This window comes from Oryx dammah, unplaced genomic scaffold, assembly GCF_014754425.2.
Source record: "Oryx dammah isolate SB20612 unplaced genomic scaffold, SCBI_Odam_1.1 HiC_scaffold_13, whole genome shotgun sequence".
Lineage (NCBI taxonomy): Eukaryota > Metazoa > Chordata > Mammalia > Artiodactyla > Bovidae > Oryx > Oryx dammah.
In genome coordinates this window covers 22,368,237-22,381,390 of record NW_024070197.1, presented here as the reverse complement: position 1 = coordinate 22,381,390, position 13,154 = coordinate 22,368,237, and the positions used below count along the sequence as shown (strand labels likewise).

At 48.0% G+C, this 13,154-nt stretch overlaps 1 non-coding gene across 1 annotated transcript; it reads left to right on the top strand.

Annotated features, from left to right (window-relative positions):
* The first annotated feature begins 11,719 nt into the window (after nt 1-11,719).
* TRNAG-CCC lies at nt 11,720-11,792 on the top strand. The gene has a single exon. It is a non-coding gene; the product is annotated as a tRNA-Gly (tRNA).
* Nucleotides 11,793-13,154: the final 1,362 nt, after the last annotated feature.

Genomic DNA, 13,154 nt, shown 5'->3' with positions numbered 1-13,154 from the left:
TGCTATGAACATTGGGCTGCATGTATCTCTTTGAACTAGTTTTCACCTTTTCCAGATACATGCCCACAGTGCTGGAGTTTAATGCCTAAAAAAGGTCCCCATGATCTCTGAGGCCATGTAAACACAGATGTTTCCATAGACATTGATCATGATTTTAGAAAGACTGCAACATCCGTAAAAATGACTCCCACGTTAGGACTGACTGGGCTATCCAAGAAGTCCCTCTCCAGTCCTGTGCATGCCCACCTCCAGGGAGCTAGCCACTTCCTGAAAGGGTAGAAACCCATCTCAGAAATGCATCACAGTGTGGAAGGCAGCAGCGTTTCCATTTCAAAACAAATCCCTTCCTCCGAGGGCTTAGAATATATTCACAAAAGAAAATACATTTTTTGACATTCCTAAAAATGCACGATCATATCCTATGTGGCAAGACAAGACCAAGTGACTCATTGAAGTCATAATCACTGCAAACTGATTGTATTGTTGTCTTTGAATGAGAATCACCAGAGGACTCAAGCTCCGTTGTCTCAAGAACCCTAGGCAGTCATTTGCCGCATCACGAGACCCAAATCATGTGAAGCTGAAGATCATCTCCTCCTCTTTGTATTTCATTAGCAGAGATCAGGTTAATAAAAAGTTTAAAAGTTGACTGCCTTCCCCCAGAGATTTATTTAGACCTCCTCCACAGCGATGAACCGGGAATGGCAGCAGACACTCATTTCTCCAGAGCTCGCTCTGTCATCTCCCTCTGTGGTCCCTGAAGTCTGCCAATTAAAGACCTCCTGGATGACATTCCGCTGCCGAAGTTATGCACACATAAATCACGGTAATAAGAGAAGATTGTTATGTTAACCTTCGTCATGCAACCCTTTTCCTTTTGTGAGAAATACGGAAAACATTCATCCGTCTGGCACAAAGGAAGCGATTTCCCAGCAAATGCCTGGGAGACTCGCCTGATGCTGCCCCTTCCTTGTGGTTACGGAGGCGGTGCCTGGGGCACCAGCAGGCATTACTCAACTCAAAACGCCAAGCAACGAGGCCATAAACCAGGCGGCATTACGTCACAGACAGGATGCTCTGAAATAAATGGGGAGCTGGTTCTATCCAGAGGAACATTTTTCCATGTTTAACCAAGCAAAGCTGGCGACACTACTGAGCACACAGTCTCAAAGGTCAATTCTTAAGGAGCCTGGTTCTGGGGAGAGTTGTCGATTGCTTTCTGCAGCTGTGGGTGTAGCCCCCCCAGGTGACTGGAGTTTCGCTCTCAGTATGAGGGGCTGGTGTGCAGCAACTGTGAATTCCACTTTGATGGGAACAATTACATCCTCGGCTGAGCCCCCGGGAGCAGGCAACGGTGGCACCTGTGGACCTAAGAATCGAGGTGCCCACCCTGGTAAGATCCCTTACCTGCATTGCAAATCTTCATGGGCTGGTCTCGGGATTCCCCAGTCAGCTCTGAAAACAACAACAACAACAAAAGAGAATTCTTTATTAACAACAGAGTAGATATTAATGATGTGTTAATGACTATACCTACATGTTCACTTTAGAAGCTGATATTATTTGAATGATTTGAAAAATAAACATCTAGGCATGAACTGGGTTGCTTCTGTCTATAATATGGCTTCATTTTATTAGCTAACCCCCTAGTGGCACTAATGGTAAAGACCTCACCTCCCAATGCAGAAGACATAAGAGATGTGGGTTTGATCCCTGGGTCAGAAAGATCCCCTGGAGGAGGGCACGGCAACCCACTCCAGTATTCTTGCCTGGAGAATCCCATGGACAGAGGAGCCTGGCTGGCTACAATCCATAGGGTCTCAAAGAGTTGGACCTGACTATAGCAACTTGGCACACATGCATGTAAGGCTAGGTTTGTCTCTAGCTCGTGACTGGGGTACCTGCTACCCAGATGTAGCCCCTCCTCAGAAGCTGCCTCACTTGGGATGTACCAGTCGGGGCTCCAGCCTGGGTCAAAAGCCCCCTCTTTTCATTTCTCTGATTCTCAGAGCTGCTACCCAAGCACCTCCCGCCTGTGTGGAGCAAGTTCACAGCTGAAAAAGGTCCTGATTCTTTCCTCTCAAGTGATGTTTTTCCAAAGCAATTAAATTTTTCTAAAAGTGAAATAAAATGGTGTGTGTTAAAGGGGTTGGTGGGGAAGGGATGGAACAGAATTTCCGCTACCACAATTTCACAATCAGAAAGAAACTTCCCTCTGATTCTCTCCAGAGCAACCCACATGCTCTGTAAATTGTCCCAAAATAACCCATTGCATCTGATGCTATTGAATTCTTGGCACCTGGCGATGTTGTTATCTCATTCTCTTATCTTCTGCTATTCTTTTCTTTGGAAATGTAGAATGAGATGCTTTTTTTATTTAATCTGGGGTGGCCAGCCTTCCTGGTTTACCTGAGATGAAGGGTTTCCAGAGTGTGGGACTTTCAGGGCTATAACCAGGGAAAAGTCCCAGGCCTACAGTTGAGTCGCTTGCCTCTATTACGCAAAGCATTCTGCTCTCGTGTAAGCCTCCCAATACACGACAAATTAAACACAGCTGCACCGCTTTGTGGTGGCAGATATAGCAGACCGTCCACCAGGCTGTGGAATATGGGTCCTGCTTGGGAATCCGAGGAAAGTCAGTCGCTATTGAGAAGTAAGCCACCCTATACTGGAAGGAGAAAATTGAGGTTTTTGATGCTGCTGCTGACTCTTAGAAGCTTCCCAGGTAGCACTAGCGGTAAAGAACTCACCTACCAATGCAAGAGACTTAAGAGACGTGGGTTTGATCGTTGGGTCAGAAAGATCCCCTGGAAGAGGGCATGGCAACCCACTCCAGTATTCTTGCCTGGAGAATCCCAGGGACAGGGGAGCCTGGTGGGCTCAGTCCACGGGGTCACAAAGAGTCGGACACGACTGAAGTGACTGAGCACCATGCACTAACTCTAAAGCAGGACACGATGAGGGCCTGAGGGAGAAGAATCAAAAACAACGAACAGCGGAGCACATAGTCCCCCACAGAGCTCGTGCGAATGGCTCCAAACCAGCAGTTCACACAATTTTCACCAGTTAGCACAGCCCCCAACAGAAACAGTTCCCCTGAGTTTCCCACATGAAATAACATCCTCTCCCCAGCATATGTTGCCCAAGGACTGTCCCGTCACAGACCTGCTATTTTTAATCAAAATATATAGGAACAACTAACAGTATAGGAAGACAAATATCATACAATATCACTTATATGTGGAATCTTTAAAAAAATGATGTAAATAAACTTACAAAGCACGAAACAGACTCACAGACTTAGAGAATGAATTTATCGTTATGGGGAAGAGGGGAGGGCTAGATTGGGAGTTCAGGATGGACATGTACACACTGCTATATTTAAAATAGATAACCAACAAGGACCTACTGTAGAGCACAGGGAATTCTGCTCCAGATTCTGTAATAACCTAAATGGGAAAAGAATTTGGAAAAGAATGCCAGTGGGATTGGCTTAGTCACTAAGTCACGTCTGACTCTTGTGACCTCATGGGCTGTAGCCTGCCAGGCGCCTCTGTCCGTGGGGTTCTCCAGGCAAGAATACTGGAGTGGGTTACCATTCCCTTCTCCAGGGGATCTTCCCAACCCAGGGATCAAACCCAGGTGTCCTGCATCGGCAGGCAGTCTCCCGCACTGCAGGCGGACTCTTTACCAATTGAGCAACCGAGCCACCAGGGAAGCCTGAACACATGAATGTGTACAGATGAATCGCTTTGCCGTTCACCTGAAACTAACACAACATTGTTAATCTACACTTTAATATAAAGTAAAAAAAAAAAAATTTAAGTATAGAACCAGTATACCTGGTCAATTACAGGCAAAAAAAAGGAAATTCAATTAGGATTTTGTCATCTAAATAGACTCTGACACTTTTCAGTGTTTTAAACCCCCGAGTATCAAAAGCACCATCACACTGACCAGTGGGTTGCAGCATGGAAACTGGCCATAAGATTGAAACACATTCCCACCTGCTCACCTGGGCTGTTGAGGGGGAACCTGGGACTCCTCCAGGGGGCATTATGTGTGTGAGCTGGTCTCTGAAGTCCTTGGCTAAAACCACGGTTGGATTTTTTTTCTTTATGCGTTATATTATATTAGCTGGACACCTGAATTCTTCCACAAATCCCAGATCCAAGTTAGACGTGTCACATCTTAAAGGGTGAGGCTGGCAGACAGAGGATAATGTTAGTGATAGGGAGGCAGAGGAGACACGTGTGAGTGCTTCCGTGTCACTGAGTGCTTCTCATGTCACAGCCGTAGGAAGCTGCCAGTTTTGTGGGTCCAGCTTTTGTGTCATTCATCCTAATACATTGTCTCCTAGAAGCCTCACAATAGGTGCACTGATTTTACCCTCTTTTCGTATGAGATCACTGAGGTGCGAGGATGCAATTCCAGTCCGTGGGCGATCCCAGCTTGTCCCAGGTCTAATTTCAGACACTGTACTCTCACCCATGACCCTTAAGGGCCCATCTTTGACCCGATTCCCCAACCCTTTGATCCTCTCCCTGGCTCTCCCCAATCTGCGAACTTCTGATGATGAAGGGTGAGCAAACATGACTGACCAGGTGTAGACTGACCAGGTGTTGCCCAGTAAATGGTCACATGCAGGCGGCCACATGGATGGGGGCAGAGTGGACTGACCGCCCTGCCTTGGACAGCTGTGCCTTCACCCGACTCTGGCGGGAAGCTCGAGTTCATGGACCCTCCCAGTGGACTCTCCCGGAAGAAACAGGCAGGGCCCCTCGGGGAGCCACTTGTCCCATGAGGCGATGCCTGGGAAGGACACAATGTGATCTCCACGCCTCTCCCTGCCTCAGGCCACCAGGGCTGATGACCCAAACATCAACGTCCCTGCCCAATGCTTCACTGAGGAAAGCCCGGTGCCCACCACAAATCTCGCCCCTACTGGGAGGTCAACACATAAGCTGTCTTCTCCTTACGCCCTAAGTTTATTTCACAGTTTGGACCTTGCCTGTTCAGTCTTGGAAATATCTCAAATATGTATATACTGTGTTCTGAAGAGCTTCCACAGACACTGTTTATTAGTCACTTTGATCTAATTCATCACACAGAAAAATCTCAAACAAGTACCGAGAGTCCTTTCAAGGGGCGGGGGCGAATACATGTTGAGACAATAAAAGTCTGCCTAAGCCCTCAATTCCCAGAGCTCAGCCGTTGGTGCCATGAGTTCAAAAATGTAATTAAAAGGAGACCGTCGATTTCACTCACCATTGTCAAAAGGCCGCGTCACCCCCTGGAGGAGAGGCGCGCTTTAGTCAATTTCCCCGTCCATGCCAAAGTTTGCGGAGAGATCCTTCACTTTATAAATCAACTCACAGCTTAGAACATCCTGGCAGCCCCTTCAAGGAACCGAAGGGAATGACAGGCAAAGAGAGGATAACCATCATAGCTTGACTGGATACAGGTGTTTGCGTTTACAGACGAACCGCAAACGCCTGGATCTCTGACAGGCGTTGACGCTATCAGCGCATCGCAGCTATTATTGGCTCCGGTCGCCAAGGGCTGGGGGGCCTCTCCCTTAGCAACATCTCTGAGGCTGATAACATTTGGCTGAACTTTTCAGATCTTAACCTCCCTTCTGACTTTCTGCAGTCAAACCCGCCTAAACTGATCAGAAGAAGAGACACGCAGTGGGAAGACAAGTAAAATATTATTGACTGGACTGTTTCATGTCTATTAGGAAGAAAGAGCAGAGAGCGGAGGGAGAACCTTACAGCTTGACAGGCTTCAAGATAATCAGGGGAGGAATCAGGGCTGCACAGTAACCCTCGGTGAGGTTGGAAAGCACGGGCTCACCAGAGGTCATTGTTCTGTGTGGGAAACAAACAGGGTGCTGGGCAAACAAGCGCAAGATTGCATTCCTCCGCCGGACCCTGCTCCTCTCCAGAGGCACCCCAACTCCTACGCCAGAGCACAGGCTTGATATCAGGGAAGAGGTCTCACCCTGAAGGCTTTTTTTTTTTTTTTTTCCCGGCCTCAGGCACATCCCAGCACCTTTGTTCAAGGCTGAGGCAGGACCTGCAAACACAGGCTATGCTGCCCTTGAAGAACTTGGCCCTGACAATTGGTATTCTCAATTTGTTTCACTTCCCTGCTCCTTGCCCAGGGGGGCCAGGACTGACCTCTTGACCTCTCCAAGTTCCAGTCTTCAGCAGTCTGTGTGTGTGTGTGTGTGTGTGTGTGTGTGTGTGTGTGTGTGTTGGAGGGCTGGTGGCTGGAAGGGCCCGGCTTGCTCTGAATGATCCTGAGGTCAGTCACCACAGCCTTCCACAACCCCACAAAGGGGTCATTTGATGCAAAACATGCTCCCTAGTGCCCCCCAACCCACTGGGAAGGACAATACCCCACTTGATAACCACACGTAAGGTCAAGTTTGCTGTCCAAAGCAGAAGCCAGGGTCTCAGACACCTCAGACAGAGTTGGCCCTCTGTCAATCTCCAGCCCCACACCCCCTGTTACTCACCCCTTTTTTATGCAGGTGAGAACACCAGCAGACAGACACAGAGACCTCAGACACCCTTCTAGCGCTCCCCACTGTCCTGTGGGTCTGCTCATCATGGAGCCATCTCTCCTCCAGAGACAGGGCCTGTTTTCCCCTGCCACGTTTCTACTTTGCATCTTGGCAGCCTTGATCTGTACAAATAGTTGGCTACTGGTTGGCCACATACACTGTCCTCCCAATCCAGGGAACCATCTGCTGCTCTGGAACCACGTGACTTTGTCACTGGGAGTTTCTGGCCCTGCAGAAAGAGTGGGTGGGTGACATTTCAGCAAAACCCCAGGACAGGGTGACAGAGTTAGAATGACAGTACTAGAAGGAACTAAAAAGTCCACTTCTCCAATTCTTTAATCCCAAATACAGGGAAACTGAGGCACTAGGCAAGGCAAGGAAAAAACACTTGGGTTCATAAAAACCTGTCCCCACACACTTGCCTCAAGACATGCTCGGATATCTGTCCATCCAGGCTCAGCAGCTCCTGCTGCCACTCCCTTACTGCTCTGTATATCCACGTTGGTCTTTGATTTCCCTCCTAGGACCTGCCACAAAGCTTTCTAGAAGCCTGTTTCCATGACATGATGGTGATAATGATGATGACGATGACAGCAGCCATCAGGTATCAAGCATTGCACTACGCCAGGCCCTGACCTAAGGCCATCACATAGATCATTTCACTCAGTCCCCAACATGGTTCTACTTTGCATTATGGAGGCTCCAACTCCATCGTGGAAGAAGCACCATGATCGCAGGGGAAACCCAGAGAGGATGCGTATCTTGCTCAAGCTCACACAGGAGAGCCAGGAGCCAAGCCTGTTTCTCGACACAGCCACCCACCAGGGTTGTCCCAGGGTAGGTGGGTCTGTCCCCAGGATTCTCAGCATCCCCACGTCCGTGTCTCTGAACACAGCTACCTCACCTCTCAGTCTCCAGACACTCCAGGGGTTTGACTTCCTGAAGACCTCTGGGAAGTGGACCACAACTTTCCCCTCCTGTATCAGCCGCTTCCTGGCTGCTCCTCTTTCCCCTCAGCCCAGAACCCACATAGGTTCATCGAACTGACTGCTCTCAGCTGCAGACTCAGTGTCCTCACCTGACCCATCTTTTCCCCACCACCAACCAAGTTCAAACCCTGCTCCATCCTTTTCCATATTCACCATGCAGTGTGAGGTCTGCCACCTACAGACTTAGAAACTTTTGTGGCCATACCTCCTTCCCATCTGTCTCAGCAAACCATCCTTCTGCTGAAGCCAAAACCTTCTCTCTCCTCTCCTCCAGTCTTTCCATCATCACTGGCTCAAGGCTCCTCCAGCCTAAACAAAAGACCCTAGGTCCTCACTTGCTCCCCTTCTGCTCAAGTCATCCATGACTTTCCTGCAGCCAGATCTAATGGGCACTTCTCAAACCTTATACTGGCGGACACTCCGCTGCATGTACCACTGGTGACCACTTCTGCCATCTTGAAACTCTCTCCCACCTTGACCACTGCTTTTCCTTCTATCTCCCTGACCACTCAGGCTCAGTTCCATCCGTGGCTTCTGCATTCCCAACCTGCTCCTTGATGTCGGTGTTCCTCAGGCTTCCACTAACGATCCTTATACCTTTAATTCCCACCCCAGGCTCCATTCAACCTGTTCCCTATAGACTTCAGACTTAGGTTATATCTGGCTGGACCGTTGCCTTCAACAAAAAAAAGATGTGTTCATGCTAAGCACCCAGTGTCGATTTTTTTCATGGTTATTAGGTAAGCTGGGATTACAGGTGGCTTCCTGGGGTGATTGACCACGGGGATAAAGTGTGCTGATGACAACCAGAGGTGAATTTCCAGCTCAAGGTCATTCTATTCCTCATGTTGAATTAACAGTTAGTTCCCCCAGCATGTGAAAGAGGTGAGAGTTGGTCTCAGCTCTGATAACCAGACTCTACCAAGGGTGAGACCTTGGGCTTTTGAAGAGGAATCAAGAGTCAGCCACCTTCTTCTCTCACCATACTGCACAGCCATGTCCATCTGTCCTTGTTCTAAGCTGATCTCCACTTGCACCCTTTCTGAACCCGAGTCTATGCTTCAGAGAGGAGTCACGTGTTGATGATGGATAGAGCCAGCCTCCAGCTCTTCTGGGCCCAGTGCTTCCAGGGCACAGGTAAGCCATGGTGTGGCTCTACCCTTGGTGCATAGGGCAGGCCCCATTCAAGTGCACTCCGCCCGGGAATAGGGTGGCCCCCTGTAGCTGTGTGATACCATGACTCTAGGAGAGGGTTGGGAGGTGGTCACAGGAAGAAGCACCCTCTTTAAACAGATCTGACATTGCTCTGACCTCAAAATTGCTGCCTCTGATGTACAAGGACCTGAAGGTGAAGCAGGTGATGGATAGCCATTTCTTCTTTCTGTCCCAAATCTTAGAACCTCCATGCCTGTGTACTAAGTCATGTCTGACTCTTGGGGACCCTGTGGACTGTAGCCCTCCAGGCTCCTCTGTCCATGAGATGCTCCAGGCAAGAATACTGGAGTAGGTTGCCATGCCCTCCTCCAGGGGATCTTCCCTACCCAGAGATTAAACGCACATCTCTTATGTCTCCTGCATTGGCAGGTGGGTTCTTCCTCTACCACGACCTGGGAAGCCTCTTAGAAGCTCCATCCAAGTCTGAAAACACAGGGTTTGGGGGAGGAAGTTTGAGGCAGGAGGCCTGCATTCAGCTTCCCCCTGTGTCATCCACATGCTGATGATTTTGGGAAACTGAGTTGATTCAAGCCTAAGGCCTCTGCCCTAAACCAAGGGCAGCGGTTATAGCCAGGGGTAGGGGTGGTATCTTCTCGGTCCCTTCCTGGGCCCTCCTCCTGTGTGTCCCTCTGCTGGCTCCCTGTCCCCAGCTGGCTCCTTCTCACCTTCCAGGTTCAGCAGTCACCTCCCCAGAGAGGACCTCCTGCCACCCATGATGGCATAGCACCAAATCTTGTCACTTTCTAACTGAAGGCTCTGTTTTATTTTCTGAAGAAGACATGAAGGGGCAATTTTTAAATTTTATTTATTTGTTGTATTTCTTAATTCCCTGGTGGTCTAGAAGTTCTCGATCTTAGTCTGAGGTAGAATGTGCCTGGCTCATAGTAGGTCCTCAGTAAAGAGTCACTGATTAGCAAATGAAGGGATGAAAAACTGGTGATTTGACCTGGCGTGCTGCAGTTCATGGGGTCGAAAAGAGTCGGACACGACTGAGCGACTGAACTGAACTGAACCCTAGGGTGGGGTGGCCTCAGGGCTTTCAAAGTCCCAGTTCTTATATCTCAGTGGTTCTGCTTCTCGTCCAAAGACTTCCTCAATGATATAATAGCTGGGAGTCCTCGGAGGTATGTATCCCCACTTTGGATTCAGGGTCCCTAAGACAGGGACGGGTCCCACAGTCACCCTGCACCCTTTCAGAAGAGCCCGTTCCTGGATCCAACCCCCCAGGCACTCCTGTGCACTATGTACCCTAGAGAAAATGAGAACTATTCCACATTAGATAGGATCCGACCTTCCCCATGCAAGAAGTGTCTGTTGACACCTTCTGAGAACAGAGTGCTCATGGGCAGTGGAGCGGGGACTTTTATCCTCCCAAAGCCACTCCAGAGGAGACCCAGGCACCCCTCCCCTCTCAAAATCCTTCTTCCCTTTGATCTCATGTGATTCTCCCCAAAATTGAGGGGCTTCCCTTGTGGCTCAGCTGGTGAAGAATCTGCCTGCAATGCAGGAGACCTGGGTTCGATCCCTGGGTTGGGAAGATCCTCTGGAGAAGGGAAAGGCTCCCCACTCTAGTACTCCGGCCTGGAGAACTCCATGGACTGTATTGTCCATGGGGTCACCAAGAGTTGGACAAGAGTGAGTAACTTTCACTTCACTTCACTTCACTTCAAACTTGTGAGTAAGCGAGATCTAACACGTTAATTTGTGTGTGCAACAAATCCTACTAGTGTCCAGGGTCATCAGCATTGTGTCTGGTGGTTCCGCAGCAATTACACCCAAACCTTGACTGTCTGTCCTCAGGGGCCCTGTTCATCCTTTCTCTCCACCTGGACTACAGCCCCCTGAGGGCTAAGTTGGGACATCTCCCCCAACTTATGTAAATAAGAGTTCACTAAAGAGCACCATAAATAGAGCTCACTCATACAGAGTGCTGGTAGACCAACAAACCATCCTGTTTGGCTGATATATAGATACAGCCAGGAAGAAAGAAATGACATAGGGGAAAAAATGAAAAAGTAGTTTGGGAGAGGGGAAGAGTCATATGTAGAAACAAAGAAAGATTAAGGGCAAAAATTCATTGAGATCTTTCAAAAATACAAAAACTATTCATGCTATGTGCAGGAGTGAGGGGCTATGAGTTGAAGGTTAAGCAGAGCTGTCCTCTTGGCCTGAACAGTCTAGTCTTATCATCCCTCTCTGCTATCTCTCCATGCTGTAAACCATAAGCAGCTCCATTCCAACAATTTCCAGGAACAAAAAGCAGTCCAACCCTAGAAAAATCACCCTCAGATGCAACGATGGTCATCAGAGCAGTGTCACCCCAAGTCCTGAGGAAATCCAGGCTGGAGGCAGCTCTGGTCCCTCAATGGAGGTTTACCAAATGCCCTTGGCAGACTTCCCTGTGCCAGGCAGATGGAAGGAAACTGCCTTACAATCCTTCTGCTGTCCTTATTGCTTCTTAGTCAAGCTCCACCTTGGCCTCTTGGAAAGCCAACTGTCTGAAGTCACAATAAAGAGCCCGTGTGCACGTATGCATGCCTTACCCCTGGGGCTTCCCAGGTGGCGCTAGTGGTAATGAAACCTGCCTGCCAATGGAGGAGACACAAGAGAGGTGGGTTTGATCCCTGGGTGCGGAAGATCACCTACAGTAGGAAATGGCAACCCACTCCAGTATTCTTTTTGTAATTATTATCTATTTATTTACTTTAATTGGAGGCTAATTACTTTACAATATTGTGGGGGTTTTGCCATACATTTTCACTCCAGTATTCTTGCCTGGAAAATCCCATGGACAGAGGAGCCTGGCGGGCTACAGTTATGGGGCTGCAAAGAGTCAGTTCAGACATGACTGAGCAACTGAGCACGAGCCTTACCCCTAATGGGTGGGCACAGGAGATGTCTGAGGTCCCCACTTGATATCACTCAGAAAGCTGAGGTAGGGACTTCCCTGGTGGTCCAGTGGTTAAGACTCTGTGCTCCCAATGCAGGGGTCCCAGGTTCAATCCCTGGTCAGGAAACTAGATCCCACAGGCCACACCTCAAAGTCCTGCATGCTGCAACTAAGACCCAGAGCAGCCAAATAATTTTTTTCAAAAAAGAAAGCTGAGGTAGGCTGTGTGATAATTGGACAGGGCTCCAAAGGTCCCCTGCCATTTCTGTGGACCACCCCAGAATTCAAGTCCAGAACAAGAGCCTAGAGGTCTCTGAAAGCCCCCCTGGGTACCCCCTTGGTCACTGAGAGCCTGCCCTTTTCTGCATGTTTCGAAGGGCTTTTCATTTACACAGACTCCTCCTTCATCAGCAAGTCTGAATTTATAAACAGTTACTCTTATTCAGGAAAGCAGAGATGAGCAGTTTTATGTAAAAGTTACATCTCCATTTAAGAAAAAATATATAATTCCACATTCTACTGTCCCTCCAACTTTATTCCCGTTTATGTAGATCTTAATACAGTTATATAGTCGCAGGGCTAACGTCCCCTTTGGATGGTAATGAGGTCCTCTCGAACCCTTTAGCTGCTATAAAGTATGCGGAAGTTAAATGCACAGATGGAAAAAAATTTGTCTCAATTTTATACTTCTGCAAAATGGTAATTTTGTACTTAAAATGTACAAGATGGATGTTCAGAAATATAGGCTGATAGCCTAAATTATATTTGGTCATAATTTATGTAGTACAGTCCCAAAGAGATACAAAAAGGCAGAGCATAATTTATCTGCTGGAATCAGTGATAGCTTTGCTAAAACTACCATTTAGTCCATCCCCCACAGTTTTGAGCGGCCTCCGTCCTCAGGGCTCACTCTATTTAAGTTCCCCATACTGCTGTTTGATCACATATTGTAGTCTATAATTTGCCTATCATCTGAAGCAAATTTAGGTCCCAGAAGTTATGATCTCTATGTAGCAACCACTTTATTTGGTAAATGCAAAATATTTATAGCAATATAAAAACCAGATGAAAATAAAATTCCTATAATCATTGGAACATACACACTTTATCATTGGGGCTCATAATGACCGTCAGAGAAGAACTAGCATGTTGCCTAATAAAATTACCTTTGGATGTGTACTTGAACTTGCTGATGCTCAAGAACCAGAGAATCATCTTCTCCAGCATACTTTTCATCCTGCCAATAGCAGGAAATGCCAAGCATGGGCTCTAGATAGGGTTACCCAAAAGGAAATTAGATGAAAGGCAATGGGCAGGTAAGTTGTTATGGCACCCTGCCTATGGAAAGGAATTTCCAAGTAGAAATAAATCAGTTGGTGAGGGCATTGATCTGGACAGGTTCACCCCCTTTAAACCAGGGACACTGACCAAATAATGAATGTTGACCATAACCCCATCTTTGAGCCAAGATCAGTGAACTTCTACATTG